General features: G+C 37.9%; 1 long non-coding RNA gene across 1 annotated transcript in view; it reads left to right on the top strand.

Annotated features, from left to right (window-relative positions):
- Positions 1–15,091, top strand: part of LOC141498285 (uncharacterized) — a 43,757-nt gene extending 28,666 nt beyond the window's left edge. The window contains exons 8-9 of the long non-coding RNA XR_012471601.1: positions 11,625–11,740; positions 13,881–15,091. This is a non-coding gene — a long non-coding RNA (uncharacterized LOC141498285). The remainder of the gene's footprint in view (positions 1–11,624; positions 11,741–13,880) is intronic.
- Positions 15,092–15,465: the final 374 nt, after the last annotated feature.

Consider the following 15,465-nt stretch of genomic DNA (forward strand, 5'->3'; position numbering starts at 1 on the left):
AGGTTTTACTAGAGAGGGGGTAGGAATGTCAAAGGAGAGAAGGGGGTGTATTGAAGAGATATTTCAAAGGGGAAATAGACCTTGACAGCAGATTAGGTATAAGGGATGAGAAAGAATTAGGAGTCCAGGATGACTCCTAGATTGCAAGCCTGGGAATTGGGGAGGATAATGTTGTCCTCTATAGTAATACAGAAGGAAAGGGGGGAGGTAGGGGGAAAGTTAATTAGTTCAGTTTTACATGTGTTGAGTTTAAGATGTCTATGTGACATCCAATTTGAGGTGTCTAAAAGCCAGGTAGAGATGTGAAAGTGGAATTCATCAGAGATATTAGGGCAGAATAGGTAGACTTGAGAATCTTCAACATAGAGGTGATCATCAACATCATGGGAGGTGATGAAATCACCATGTAAAATTGTTGTGGTGGTATTGTTGCTGATTTTGAGGAGAAGGAGGAGGAGGAGGATGAAGAGGTCTCAGAAAAGAACCATGAGGGACACTCATGGTTAGGGAATGATCTGGATGAGGATCCAGCAAAGGAGACAAAGAAGCAGTCAGATAGGCAGGAAAAGAACCAGGAGACTGTGATGTCTAAAAATATCAAGAAGAAAAGAAGGATGAGCAGTATTAAAGATCAAGGGGAATGAGGGTATTAAAAAGGTCAATGGATCCAGCAGCTAAGAGATCAATGGTAATTTTGAGTAGGGCAGTTTTCGTGGAATGTTAAAGTTGGAAACTAGATTGTAAGTTGTTAAGAAGAGAGTGAGAAGAGAGAAAGTAGAGATACCTATTGTAGATAGTCTTTTTCTAGGAGTTTGGCTACAAAGGACAGTATAAGATGATAGCTGAGATGGAAGGATCTGGTAAGATTCTTTTTCAGGACAGAAGAAACACAAGCATGTTTGTAGGCAGTGGTGAATGACACAGTAGAAAGGGAGAGATTGAAACAAAGAGTGGGGATGACAGATGGAACAATTTGTTGGAGGAGCCAAGATGGAATGGGATCACTGGAACATATAGAGAGGTCACTTTAGTAAGGCCACTTCTTCATGTGAGACAGGAGTAAAAGAAGAGATAGTGTCTAAAGGCTTCTGAGTATTAAGAGACTGGAAAGAGGGAAGGAGAAAGAGTTTAGAGCAAATGGAAGAGAGGAAAAGGTTCAATTCATTTTTTTCAAAATGGCTAAGAAAAGAACAAATAAGGATCCTATCCAAAAGGGCTATTTTGGTGACAGGGATATCTGAGATGAAAATCTTGAAGAGAATGATTCCAAAACATCTAAAGTCAAAGCTTCAATAAACAACATTGCTTTGACCACAAAATTTCCTGGAAGAAAAAAGTGACTTAAAAATAATTTTATAAAAAGAGTGAGAGTACTAGAAATGGAAAAGAAATTGGAGCTACAGAAGAAAGTTTTGGAAGGAGCATTAGTAGTTTGGCACAGGAGTTATGAAATCTTACCTAAATAACAGAGCCATTGAAAATTAGAATAGAAAAAACAGAAGTTAACAATGCATTGAGATAATAAGAAATACTGAAAAAAAGTCAAAAGATTGAAAAACTAGAAGAAAGTATAAGGTATCTCATATATAAAAACTGACATAAAAACTAAATCAAGAGAGAAAATTAAGGTTCATTAATCTTCCTGAAAGCCATGACCATAGAAAATCTTGAACATCATATTTTAAGAAATCATCAAAGACTTCCCAGATGTTAGAAAAAGAGAGAAATGTGAAAATAGAAAGGGCTCATCAGTTACCTTCTGAAAGAAAACTCTAAGTAAACTCCCAGCAATAACATAACCAAAGTCCAGAGCTTCCAGATAAGTGAAAAAATATAGCATAACAGCGATTAAGAATGTTCACTATCTAAGGAACCAGTCAGGATCCTTTGAGAATAAGCAACTACCACTATACAGGAAATGAATGCTTGAAACACAGTGCAACAAAAGGCAAAGACATAGACAAAGGACAAAAATTTAAAAGTATAAAGACTATTGAATTGATGAAACCAGAAGCTCTTTCTAAAATGTTATCATAAACTAGAGATGGCTAGATGGCATAGTGAATAGAGCACTGGCTCTGGAGTCAGGAGGACCTGAGTTCAAACCCAGCTTCAGACTCTTCCTAGCTATAAGAACCTGAGCAAGTCATTTATCCCCAAATACCTCAAAAAAAAAGATGCAATGAAGTAAATTGACAGCTAGCTAGTATAAGTTAACAAGACAGAGGAAAACTATACTCCCTCAAAAATGAAAAAGAACTTATAGCAATTTAAGAGGACATCATGAAAAACTTTCTTGCTCAATTATATGCTAACAGAACTTAAAGGGGGGTAGCTCGGTGGCACAGTGGATAGAGCACCATCCCTGGAGTAAGGAGGACCTGAGTTCAAATGCAGTGGCAGACACTTCACAATGACCTAGCTGTGTGGCCTTGGGCAAGCCACTTAACCCCATTGCCTTGCAAAACAAACAAACTTAAAGGGGATGGATAAATATAAAATAGCCAGATTAACAAAAAAAAAGAAATATCAAAAAAGGACATTTAAAAAGGCATAAAGAAAATCCTAAAGAAAACACTACAGGTCCATATGGATTTACAAGTAAATTCTATCATGCCTTGAAAGAATAATTCCAGTATTATTACATAAATTATTTGCATTAAAAAGAAAAATAGGGCATCTTTCCAATATTTTCTATGATCTTAATATTTATAACAAAGTGACAAAGTATATAGATCAACTGTCTACTGACCATCTACTCAGAAATTTTAAATAAAATATTAGCAAGTAGTCTACAACAACATAGTAGAAATATCATTGATCAGATCAGGAATTTAAGGTCAATTCAAGAAAAGGAAACTATAAATAATAAATCATAGTAATATAAATAATAAAAACCATATTATTGCTTCAAGAGGTATTGAAAGACTTTTGACCAAATCCAGAATCTATTTCCATTGAAAATTCTAAAAAATCTCTAAAAATCAATAGAACATTCTTTAATAGAGTAAATGATATTTACCTAAACCCTAAAGCTACCTTTATGTGTAATGTAATTACATGTTTAGTTACGTGTAATGGAGGAAAAGCCTAATTAAATCAGAAGCAAAGCAAAGATGCCAGTTGTTATCAGTTATCAGTACTATTTAACAAGAAATGCTAGCTATATTAGTAAGACAGGGGAAAAGGAAAAAGGGAATGAGCATAGGCACAGAAGAAGCAAAATAAATGGGTTTTGCAGATACTATGCTGATTTACTTGGAAAATTCTAAAGAGTCAAACAAAAAAAATAGATGAAACAATAAATTTGACAAAGTTACAGGCTATAAAATAAATCCACATAAATCATCAACATTCTTGTATGGTACCAAAAAAACAACCAGCAGGAAATTTTTCTACAGAGAAAAATTCTATCCAAAATAACTATGGAAGTTATAAAATATTTAACATTGTAGTTACCAAGATGTATTCAAGAACTATATGATTTCAAGTATAAAGCACTCTTTGCCGAAATAAAAACAGGCCCAAATAACTGGAAAAACATTACTTGCTCATGGCCAAGTCATTATAATTTAAGATTATAGTACAATCTATATTAGTTTACTAATTCAGTGCTTTACTAAGCTTCCAAAGCAGTATTTTATAGTTAGAAGAGAAATAATAAAATTCATCTGGAAGAGCAAAAGGTCAAGGATCTCAAGGGTAATAATGAAAAAAGTGGGAGGAAGGATATCCATGAAAACTAAATCTCAAACTAATACAAAACAGCAATCATTAAAATGATTTGATGCTAGTTTAATAATGAAGGGATTAATCAGTGGAAAAGATTAGTATATAACATTCAGAAGCAAACAAACATTCCAGTTATTGGCGGAAAGACCACTCTGAAAAAAAATTGCCAGGAAAACTTTATAGTGATCTGGTAGAAATTAAATTCAAATCAATAATTCAAACCATATATCAAGATTAACTGCTCTATATAAAAGGTCACATCATAAACACATAATAGGAACAAGTAAAAAATCATCTTTCAGACTTGTGGGTAGAAGAGATGACTAAACAACTGATAGAATAAAACAAGATTAAAATGTGATTTTTTATTATAAAATTTAAATTTTTGCACAAATTTAATGTAGTCAGAATTAGAAGAGAAACATTTCTCTCATCAAAATGTTATTTCTAAGATATTTAAGTGATTTATTCAAATTTGTAAGACTAAGAACCATCCAACAGCCAAAGGATCTAAAGCCAGTTTATGAAGGAAGAAATCTAAAATATTAACAACTATGTGAAAAAGCTTCTAAATCACTAATCATTGAAGACAGACAAGTCAAGGTAACTGAGGTTCTCATCAGACTGGCAAAGATGACAGAGAGGAAAATGACAAACATTAGTGAATCTGCAAGAAAATAGGAATGCTGGTATTTTTGTTGGTGTAGCTATGAATTGGATCAGCCATTTTGGAAAGCAATTTGGAACTGTGCCCAAAACTTTACTAACCTCTATATACTCTCATTCATCGATACTCCCAGAGAGAACAAAGGAAAAAGAAAACCTATGACAAATATTGGAAAACGATGTATTTTAGGTGAACTGGATGAACAGGTGTTGTTTGTCCTTTATTCTCAAAGAGGACTGTGACATCAAGGAGGAGGTGATTCCATGACATGAAGTGCTGTGAATTGAATTTAAGTGAAGGTTGGGACTGTACAAAGTCACCAACCTCACTTTCTCCTCCAAAACCATCTGGGTCCAGTGGCCAGATAGAGGTCAGGACAATAGATGTAGACCCTAGATGCAGGAGATTTGGCCTTTTTAAACTAAGGTCTTTAAAAGGTCTCATTTTGATGACTGAGGCAATGCCCATTTAGTGACGAAGACTAGAAAAAAAGAAAGAAATGAAGCAATGAATGATCTCTTTTACCTAGTCAAGGGAAAAAAAATCAGCTTGGGAGGGGAAGCCCCTCAGGGTTTCTGGTGAAAACAGGAACTGATGCACTCTGAGAGGATCAGGGCTCAAACAATGACCAAATGAAGTTTGACCTGGGATTTGAGTGATCAAGATTTACTTTCCTTTGGACAGACCACCTGCAGGTAAGGGAATGATAAACCAGGTGGACAGAGAGAAGGAAAAGAAAGGAAAGAAAAGAAAGAATGTGAACTATGAATTTTACTCTTTATATATATATATATATATATATATATATATATATATATATATAGCTGTAACAAGTGGTTGGACACATAAAACCTCTTATTTAAAGAGATCAGATTAGAGAACAGAAGGGTGGGGTGAGATCCAAGTTTCCCTTAAATACCTTTAATCAAATCAATTTAGCCATGGAAAAGCATGCTTTGGGAGATGATGATTGTCCTTTGTTCTCCAAGAAGACCATGATGTCAGATTGGTTATGTCATGACAAGGATGTGAATTGAATTTGAATGAGGGAAGCTGGACTCCTTCACCCCTCTCACTTGCTCCATCTGGGTCCAATGACCAGAAAAGGATAAAGACAACTGGAGATGGCCCTGGATGAAAGGCAATCAGGGTAAAGTGACTTAGTGCCCCGGGTCGCATCGTTTAAGTGCTAAGTGTCTGAGGCTGGATTGGAACTCCCATCCTCCTGACTCCCAAGGTCGGTGTTCTGGCCACTTAGCTGCCCAACTCCTTTCATTGTAAACAGAAAGCTGATTTCCCTTCAGATATACTTTTTCCTTGAATATCTTTTCATTGGTATTCATTCTTTCCACCTTCCCACCTTGCCCTTGCCCCATCCTAGGTTGGGGCCACAGGTGATGTTTCAGATCATACCTTCTGTTGGATAAGGCGATTTCAGGACAACAGTAGGCCTCCATTTGGGATAAATATGCTTATTAACATAATTATGTTTTGCTCTATTTTAAGGCCAAAATCTCTGGTAACACTTGTCCCTATTAGTACAAACTTTGAGAGGTTAGCACATTTATTTCCAACAGGGCAAAACTTGATGAGGATACTTCTTCATTTTGGGGAGTCTCTTTCATAAAAGAAAAAAAAAGTAAAGAAGGACAGAAAGAAGGAGGGAGGGAAAGGAAGTGAAAGAATAAATTGACCAGGTCCAATAAAATTGAATATTACTGTGACATTAAGAAATGAAAAAAATGAACATTTTCAGAGCAAACTGGGGAAGATCTGTGGGCACTGATGTAATGTGAACAGAACAGTTTATCAAATGACAGCATCATAGTTAAAAACAGCTTTGAAAGACTGAAGATGAAACAGTATACTTCCTAACAGAGAAATGATGAACTTATAATTAAGAGAAAAAAAAAGAAAATATATATATATATATATATATATATATATATATATATATATATATATATTGACTTTACCAATGTGGCATATTTATTTACGGGTTTTCATTCCTTTTAGGATTTTTGTTGCTGTTCAATTTGCAGGAGTGGTGGAAGTTTAGATTATAAATGCTCACAAAAATAAATTATATATGCATACAGGAATGTGCTAGTAATGTTCAACAATCAGCTTTATAGAGGGAAAATGTGCCTTTAACAAATAGAGAGAATTTCTGAAACTTTCTTATTTTTATCCCTTTACTCTTCTAAACTATGACTTTGTCCTGGTGATTCGTTTTGCTTATTCTACACCAAAAATATTCTCATAGCTTTTCCTTCCCACATTCTTTGAATTAACTTAAATGGTTAATTGCAATATTCTTCCTTCTCACCTTTGCCTTCTGACTTCCTTCCAATCCCAGCTTGAAACACTTAACTCTCTAGTAAGTCTTTGCCTGTTCCCCTTTCATTTAGGTAGACTTCCTCCTGTTGTTCTTACCAATATAACCTGTTTACAACTTGTTTTGCCATCGTTGTTTGCAATCTACGGACTCCTTGAGAGCCTTTCTTTATTTATATCCCCAGTGCTTAGCACAGCTCCTGCCTAGCCCAGACTAGGTAGCTAAGTAATGTTTATTGACTGGCTGTGTGACTGATTCTAAGATTGGCCTTCACTTGGTATTTCCAGTCCTTCCCAACTGGCCTTCAACTCACCTATTCATGTTTATTGCATGTCACTTCACTTCATATTCTTTGCATTGCAACCAAATTGGCATACTTTTTTCATGAGCACAATATTCCATCTCCTACCTCTTTGTATAGGTCTCCAGTCTCTGACATGGACCGATTCCTCCCCGTCTTCCCTCTGAAGCGCAATTCATAAGCCAAGAAGATTTTCCTGATCCTTCATGGTATTAGTGCTCTTCTATTTCTCTCAAAGAATTTTAAGGACCCATAATTTACATAGATGAAGATATATATGTTTGCATGTATGTGTGCTTATTTGAGTAAATGGCATGTCCTCTCAGTACAAAATAAGCTCCTTGAGGGCACAACCTACTTGTATTTTTGTTCTCGTAACCCTCCTGGGGTACAGTGACTTGGCCCATCTGCACAGTCCAATATGTGTCCAATACAAGGTTCTGCCCCCAAGGTCAGTTCTCTTTCCTTTCTCCCATTACTGTCTGTGATTGGCACTTAAGAAACACTTAAGTGGATTAGACCAGAAGCACAGTCCCACAGCTGGCACATGGCAGTTCTAGGACTCAACCCCAAGTCTTCTGTTGCCAAATCTAAGACTATTTCCACTTGTGCTACCTCAGAATTGACAGATTTCCTGATTTGAGGTGGGACCCATTCCCGATGAACTCCCAAATACAAGCTGCTGCCAACATCTGTCAGTTTCATCGTTGCCACATCTCTCAAATATGCCCTCTTGGGGAGGCTAGGTGGCGCAGTGGGTAGAGCAGCTGCCCTGGAGTCAGGAGGACCTGAGTTCAAATCTGACCTCAGACACTTAATAGTTACCTAGCCTTGGGCAAGCCACTTAACCCTATTGCCTTACAAAAACCTAAAAAAAAATATGCTCTCTTCTCTCCTCTGATACTACCCCTACCTCCGTGCTGGCCCTCATCACCTCATGACTAGACCACTGAAATATCCTACTAGTGGGCCTGCCTATCTCTTTTTTTTAGGGTTTTTTTTGCAAGGAAATGGGGTTAAGTGACTTGCCCAAGGCCACACAGCTAGGTCATTAGAAAGTGTCTGAGGTCACATTTGAACTCAGGTCCTCCTGACTCCAGGGCCAGTGCTCTATCCACTGTGCAACCTAGCCACCCCCTGCCTATCTAAACACTCTTTCCTTTCAACTTTGTCCTCCATTCAACCCCAAAAGTAACTTTCCTAAAGCTCAGGTTTGATCATGTCACTCTCTTACTCAGTATTCTGCAGTGACTCCCTGTCACCTCCATAATCAAAACCAAAATGCTCTGCTTGGTATTCAAAGTCCTTTACAACCTAGACCCCTTCTTACCTTTCCAGTCTTATTGCAGTTTATTACTCTTCCAACCAGTGACACTGGCTTCCAGACTGTTCCATGAACAACACATCCCATCTCTCCTTTCTGGGCATCTTCATACATTTGAATGGACTTCCCCCTCATCTCTACCTACTGGCTTCCTCAGATACCTTTGAGTTCAAGCTTAAATTTCACCTTTTACAGGATACATCTTAATTCCAGTGCCTTCCCTGTTGATTATTTCTTCTTTATTATATATGTCTGTGTGTGTGTGTGTGTGTGTTTGTTTGTTGTGTCGTCCATTAAATTATGAGGTTCTTAAGGGCAGGATCTGTCTTTTGCCCATTTTCGTATCCCCTACACTTGGCAGTGTCTGATCCATCACAGGTACTTAGTAAATGTTTATTGACTAACTAAACACCACTGTCTAGAGGCATTAGCCTTACTTGGAGACAGATTAGCCTCTCTTTGAGGTTCTCTCCTTTATGTCATCAGGAAACCCTTTAGAATAGTCAAGAGGACATTTTTCAACCCCAAGCTTCTAAGTCAGATTTATAACCTTTGCAAAATCTTTTATCTGATTTATGATTGGATTCCTTGAAGCTCTTCCACCCAAGCTGAATCTTACATAGCAGATACTCTAAGTGACTAGATCAGCCTATTGATCATTTTTTTTGCAGTGATGTTGTTTTCACCATGTTCTTTCAGTGCCCAGAAACAAGAGCAGATATGGTTTGAGATTTGGACTTAGAATATGGGTTCAGACTTCAATTTGGCTACCTATTCTTTGTTTGACTTGAAAAAGTCACCAGGAGGTGAAAGTAATCTTAGGGATCATATTGCATTCTCTAGCATTAAAGTCACTCAGAATTTTAAGCTTGTCCTCTTTTGGTACACTGATGATAAAGATCTCTAGGTCATCATAAAATTTTTCTTTGACTTCATCAGGGTTCATCATGGTGGGAGCATAGATACCGATGGTGGTAGCATGATGTTTTCCTCCAAGTGGCAATGGAATTGCCATGAGCCTGTTGTTTACTCCTTTCAATAGGCATTTTAGCTTATTGATGTTTGATTGCAAAATCTACCCCAGGGTCACCCTTCACTGTGGCCACTCCAGAAAAATGTGTATCCAGCTCTGACTTCAGTAATCTGGTATTCATTTGGCAGCCTTGTGTCACTGAGGGCTACTCTTTGAATAAGATACCTGCTGAGTTTTCTTGCAAGAACTGTTCATCTTTCAAGTCTATTGGATCTTGGGTTGTCTAGGAGTATTTACACATTCCATGGACCAATGGTGTCTGGAATCTTCTTTGAAGAAGTTTTTTTGGTGTGTGTGTGTGTGTGTGTGTGTGTGTGTGTGTGTGTGTTTCAACTACAGGTTGGGATTCCCTGCCTGTCGCAGTAATCAGACCAGTTTTGGGTAAGTGGAAATGTTTAGTGCACTTTTTTTCTATCCTCTTTCTCAGTATAATCCTTAGAAGGGCTGCTCAGAAACTCAGAGGCCTGCCCAATCCCACTGCTGCTTTCAGTGGGGAAGCAATCCTATGACCTGGGCCATCTGTGTGCAGGGTTGTGACTACAGCTATCACTGTCTTTACCTTTTGCTTCATCACTTGCCTGTCTTTGAGAGAGGAATGACAAAATGTAATGTTTTTTTTTTTTATTTTTGTGTAAATTGGATTTAAGGGAGGCAGAATTGCACTGTTGTCATTATTACTGTCTTCCAAAGTCATAATAGTCCAATGACAAGACAGAGTCAAGACAACTGGTGATGGCTTGAGATACAGTAGATGACCTTGGTGTCTGTTCAGCCAAGCTTAAAGCACTCCATGGCACCTGCTTCAGCTGCCTTAACACCATTGGAACAAAGTGTTCTCATCCACTTACTCCACCAAGGGAAATCTTCATGTGCCTGGTGTAAATGCTCCCTCAACTCAACAATGGGTTTGAGACCCCCTTAATTACCCTTAAACTGGGTTAGCCTCTCTGCTAAAATGGTTTGCTATGCATCCTATAGCTTCTTGAAGCCAGATAAGAATTAGGTTGTTCAGGTGGACATCAAAGGTGGGAAGTAGCCCCCCAAAACAGCTCAGCAGCAGTCACATTAGAGGTCCCAGACTTCCTTGAACACATCCTACTCCTACATTCCTGTAGGAAAATAGGTACACTGTTGCACCATTAGTGCAGTTGTGAACTAGTCCCAACTATTCTGGAGAGTAGTTTTGGAATTATGCCCAAAATTCTATTAAACTATACATACCTTTTGGCTCAATATCACTATTAAGTCTTTAACCAAAAGAGATCAAACAAAGAGGGAAAGGACCCATGCATATGAAACATTCATAGCATATCTTTTTGTCATAGCAAAGAAATGGAAACTGAGACTCATCAATGGGGGAATGGCTGAAGAAATTGATATTTGAATATGACACATGACAAAGGGGATGGTTTCAGAAAAATGCTGGAAAAACTTGTATGAACTGATGATAATTGTAATCAGGAGAGCAATTCATGCAATAAAAAGCATTTGCAAAGTTTTTTTAAAGACTTAGCATTCAGGGGTGGCTAGGTGGTGTAGTGGATAAAGCACCGGCCTTGGAGTCAGGAGTACCTGGGTTCAAATCTGGTCTCAGACACTTAATAATTACCTAGCTGTGTGGCCTTGAGCAAGCCACTTAACCCCATTTGCCTTGCAAAACCCTAAAAAAAAACTAAAGACTTAGCATTCTTATCAATACAATGAACATCCATAATTCCAAGGATTCATGATTAAACATGCTTTTCACCTGCAGATAGAGCTGATGGACTCAGAGTGCAGATTGAAACATACAGTTTTCTTTTTTGAATATTCTCTGGATATGGATAATGCAGAAATTTATTTTGTATAACTATTATGTATTCATAATGAGTTTTTCTTGTTTTCTCAATGAATGGGGAAGGTAGAAGGGGAAAAGAGCAGGAAGATGATTCTATTTTTAATTTATATTTTTATTGATTTATACATTATTAAAACAGTCGTGTAAGAGTAAGCATAATCCTCTCTACAAAAATTAAAAAAACGTCATAAGAAAGAAAGAGAAAAAAATGTACTTCAGTCTGTGTTCAGATACCATCAGCACTGTCTCTGGGATGGATCACATTCTTTATCATAAATCAGTCAGAAAAGTTACTTCAATATTTTTCCCACAGTTGCTGATTTTAATACCCTCCATCCATTCCTTCCCACTCCCATTTATTCTATTTATTCTTTTCTTACCCTCTTCACTAGTATGCTGTGGGATATCCATGTAGTGCAGCAGACAGAGTAACAGCCCTGGGGCCAGGAGGCCCTATGTCCACATCCTACCCCAGAGACGCAGCAACCATCTAGCTGTGTGATCCCAGGTAGGCCACCCAACCCCACCAACTTGCAAAAGCAAAAAAAAATGTGTTGTATGACTACTTTCATGATCTACCCTCTTTTCTTTCACCTATACTCCCCCTCCCCTCCCCCTCTCCCCTTTCTCCCATCCATTTCCTTACCTTTTCACTCTAGGATAAAAGATTTTTATACCCTATTGAGTGCATAAGTTGTTTCCTCTGTGAGCCATTTCCAATGAGAATGTAAGCTCACTCATTCCCCCTCACCTTCCCCCACTTCCACTCCATTTCAAAAACTATTTCTTGACTCTTTTATATGATATATCTTAGCCCATCCTACCTCTCCTTTCCCTTTCTTCCAATACATTCCCTTTTCACCCATTGACTACCTCTTTATACTCTATTATGTCATTATATGCAGCTCTTTCCTGTGCTTTGTCTAAATATGCTCCTTCTAACTTCCCTAATAAATGAGAAAGTCCATGTGACTATCAATATCATTTTCCCCTGCAGGAATACAAACAGCTAAACATCATTAAATCCCTCATAATTTTCCCTTCTTGTCCACACACTCTATGCCTCACCTGAGTCTTTTACTTGAAGATCAAACTTTCTATTCTGATCTGGTCGTTTCAGCAGGAACACTTGAAATTCTCCTGTTTAATTGAAAATCCATCTTTTTTCCTGAAAGAGGATGTTCGATTTTTCTGGGTAGTTGATTCTTGGTTGCATTCCAAGCTCTTTTGCCTTCCAGAGTATCATATTCAAAACCAGCCCTAGAAGCCCTTTATGTAAACACAGCCAAATCCTGTGTAATCCTGACTGTTACACCATGACATTTGAATTGTTTCTTTCTGTATGCTTGGAGTATTTTCTCTTTGACTTGGGAGTTCTGGAATTTAGCTATAATATTCCTGGGAGATTTTTTTGGGGGGGGGTATCTCTTTCAGAAGATGACTGGTGGATTCCCTCAATTTCTATTTTACCCTCTGCATCTAGGATATCAGGATAATATTTCTGTAGAAATCATTTAAAAATGAAGTCAAGGCTCTTTTCCTGATGATGACTTTCAGTTAACCCAATAAGTTTTAAATTTTCTTTTCTGGATCTGTTCTCCAGGTCAGCTATTGTTTTTTTGTTTTTTTTTTTTTTCATTGAGATAGTTCAAATTTTCTTCCAGGTTCTCATTCTTTTGGTATTGTTTTATTGTTTCCTGTTTCCCCACAAAGTCATCAGCTTCCTTTAGCTCCATTCTACATTTGAAGGATTTGTTATCTTCAGAAAGTTTTTTAGCTCCTTTTCCATGTGGCTAATTCTGCTTTTTAAGGTATTCTTCTCATTATGTATTTGGATTGTTTTTTTTCCATTTGACCTAAACTGGTTTTTAGTATATTTACTTCAGCATTTTTTTTGTGTCTCCTTAACTAAACTGCTGACTTGGTTTTCATGATTTTCCCACGTTGCTCTCATTTCTCTTCCCAATTTTCCCTCAACTTCCCTTACTTGATTTTTAAAATCTGTTTGAGCTCTGCCATAGCCTGAGATCAATTCCTATTTTTCTTGCAGGCTTTGGATACAGGAACTCGAACTTTGTCATCTTCTGAGTGTATATTTTGATCCTCCAAAGGACCAAAGTATTGTCTATAGTCAGGTTCCTTTATTTCTGTTTGCTCATTTGCCCAGCCTATGCCCTGGCTTAGAGTGTTATTGGGATACCCTCACAAGGACCTCAATTCCTTCAAGGTCTTATGAGAGGCTCTGACTGCTCTCCTGCCTGTGCTCTGGTCTGTGGATGACCACAAGCATACCTCTCTGCCCTGGAGCTGGAGGAGGAGGAGCCCTACTCTATGGTAATGGGGGGCCCCCAGACTGCAACCAGGGTCTGAATATGGGCAAAGCACAAGAGTCTTGTCCCAGGGACAGAAGAGAGACTTCCACAGTCTCCCTCTAAACCCTTACCTTCCGTGGGCTGATCACTCTGGAAGCAGATGCTATGCAGCTTAGTGCTGGCTGACTCCACAGGCCTGCTTCTGTTTCCTAGGATCTGGGCTGCATTGCCTATGCTGAGAGCCAGGCCATGCTTAACTGGGCTCTGCACTCATTCACTCTGGCAGAGGGGTTCCCTGCCGATCTTCTAAGATGTGTTTTTTGTTCCCTGGGGTAGGAGGTCTGGAAACTGTTTATGCTGCCACAAGCTGGTGCCCCTAAGGACCCAGGCACCCTTTGGGCTGTTCCCAGAAGGCTGGAGCTCCTTAACTCTGACATGGTGATCCTGGCTATGCTGCCACTCCTTCTAACCTGATGGAACAGAGCCTTCTCACAATCTTCCAGGTTACCTTGGACTGAAGAATTGCCTCACTGGGTCTTTCTCTGGGTTCTGTCACTTGAAAATTTAGAGTCATAATTTTAAGGTTTGGGGAATATTTTGGAAGAGAGCCCCTGGTAAATCCTGTCCTCACGTTGGCCATTTTGACTCTGCTCTCTCAAAAGGAAGGTTGAAGAAGCTAATTCAAAATAAAATAAAATTGGATTTAAAAAAGATACAGGAGTTACCTGCTTGCCACGACAAGTCACCAGAAGAGGATTTTGGTGAAGTTATCTGATGAGATATATATATATAAAACATTGTGTTAACTATATCAGATTAGTCACTGTCAGCAAAGAATTGGACATTGAGGGGATGCCCATCAGTTGGGAAATGGTTGAACAAGTTATGATACATGAATACTATGGAATAGTATCGTTCTGTAAGAAACCATAAATCATGGAACTCTAGAGAAGCATGGAATGAGTTACAAGATCTAATGCTGAGTGAAGGGGATAGAACCAAGAGAACAATGTACAAATTAACAGCAACATTGTGAGATGATCAGCCTTGATGGATGCAGCTCCTCTCAGCAGCTCAGAGAGCTATGAAAACACTATTAAACTGACTATGAACAATGCTATCCCCATCCAGAGGAAGAAAAACAAAAGAGAAAAAATAAATAAAATCCTTCAGAATCTGATGAACATTACATTCACTTTTTAAAAAATTTCTCTAGTGTATTTCTTTCCTTTAATCCTAATTCCTCATACCAAAAATGACTAATTTGTAAACATGTTTAACACAAATGTCTATGTATAATATTGAACTAACTGCTTGATCATGAGGGGAAGGGAGTGGGAAGGGAGAATGGAAGTAAATTATGTAACTTAAAAATATACATATGCATATGGATGAATGTTGAAAAGCTTTCATAATATGTATTTGGAGAAATAAAATATCAATTAAAAAGATTAGTTCCTGTTAAGAGGTGGGGGAGGAGAGAAAGGAAGGAGACAGAAAAATGTGGAACTCAAAAGTTTACAAAATGATGAATGCTGAAAATTATCTGTGCATGTAATTGGAAAAAAAAATAAAATAATATTAAAAAAATTCACCTTGGAGAAAGATGAGTTTGGAAAATCAACATTTTGGTAGGTCACTAGCATAGACTGTGATAAAAATTTTGAAGTCAGTATTGGTCATCAGCATGGCTAAGTTACACAAGAACTCTGTGTCTTGGTCAAGCTATTTTTCATGGAGACCCTGGGAACGCCGAAGAGAAAATTATTGTGTAAGTCCTTAACATATGGCATGGAGCCCACCATCTTAGAAGCAGCTGCAACAATAAGAGATTTCAAGTCTTTCTCTCCTTTACATTCCTGCTTGAAAAATAGAGGGCTGCCAACTAGTCTTCCTTCTTCCTCTATCACTTAAGTAGCCA

This window comes from Macrotis lagotis, chromosome X, assembly GCF_037893015.1.
Source record: "Macrotis lagotis isolate mMagLag1 chromosome X, bilby.v1.9.chrom.fasta, whole genome shotgun sequence".
Taxonomy (NCBI): Eukaryota; Metazoa; Chordata; class Mammalia; order Peramelemorphia; family Peramelidae; genus Macrotis; species Macrotis lagotis.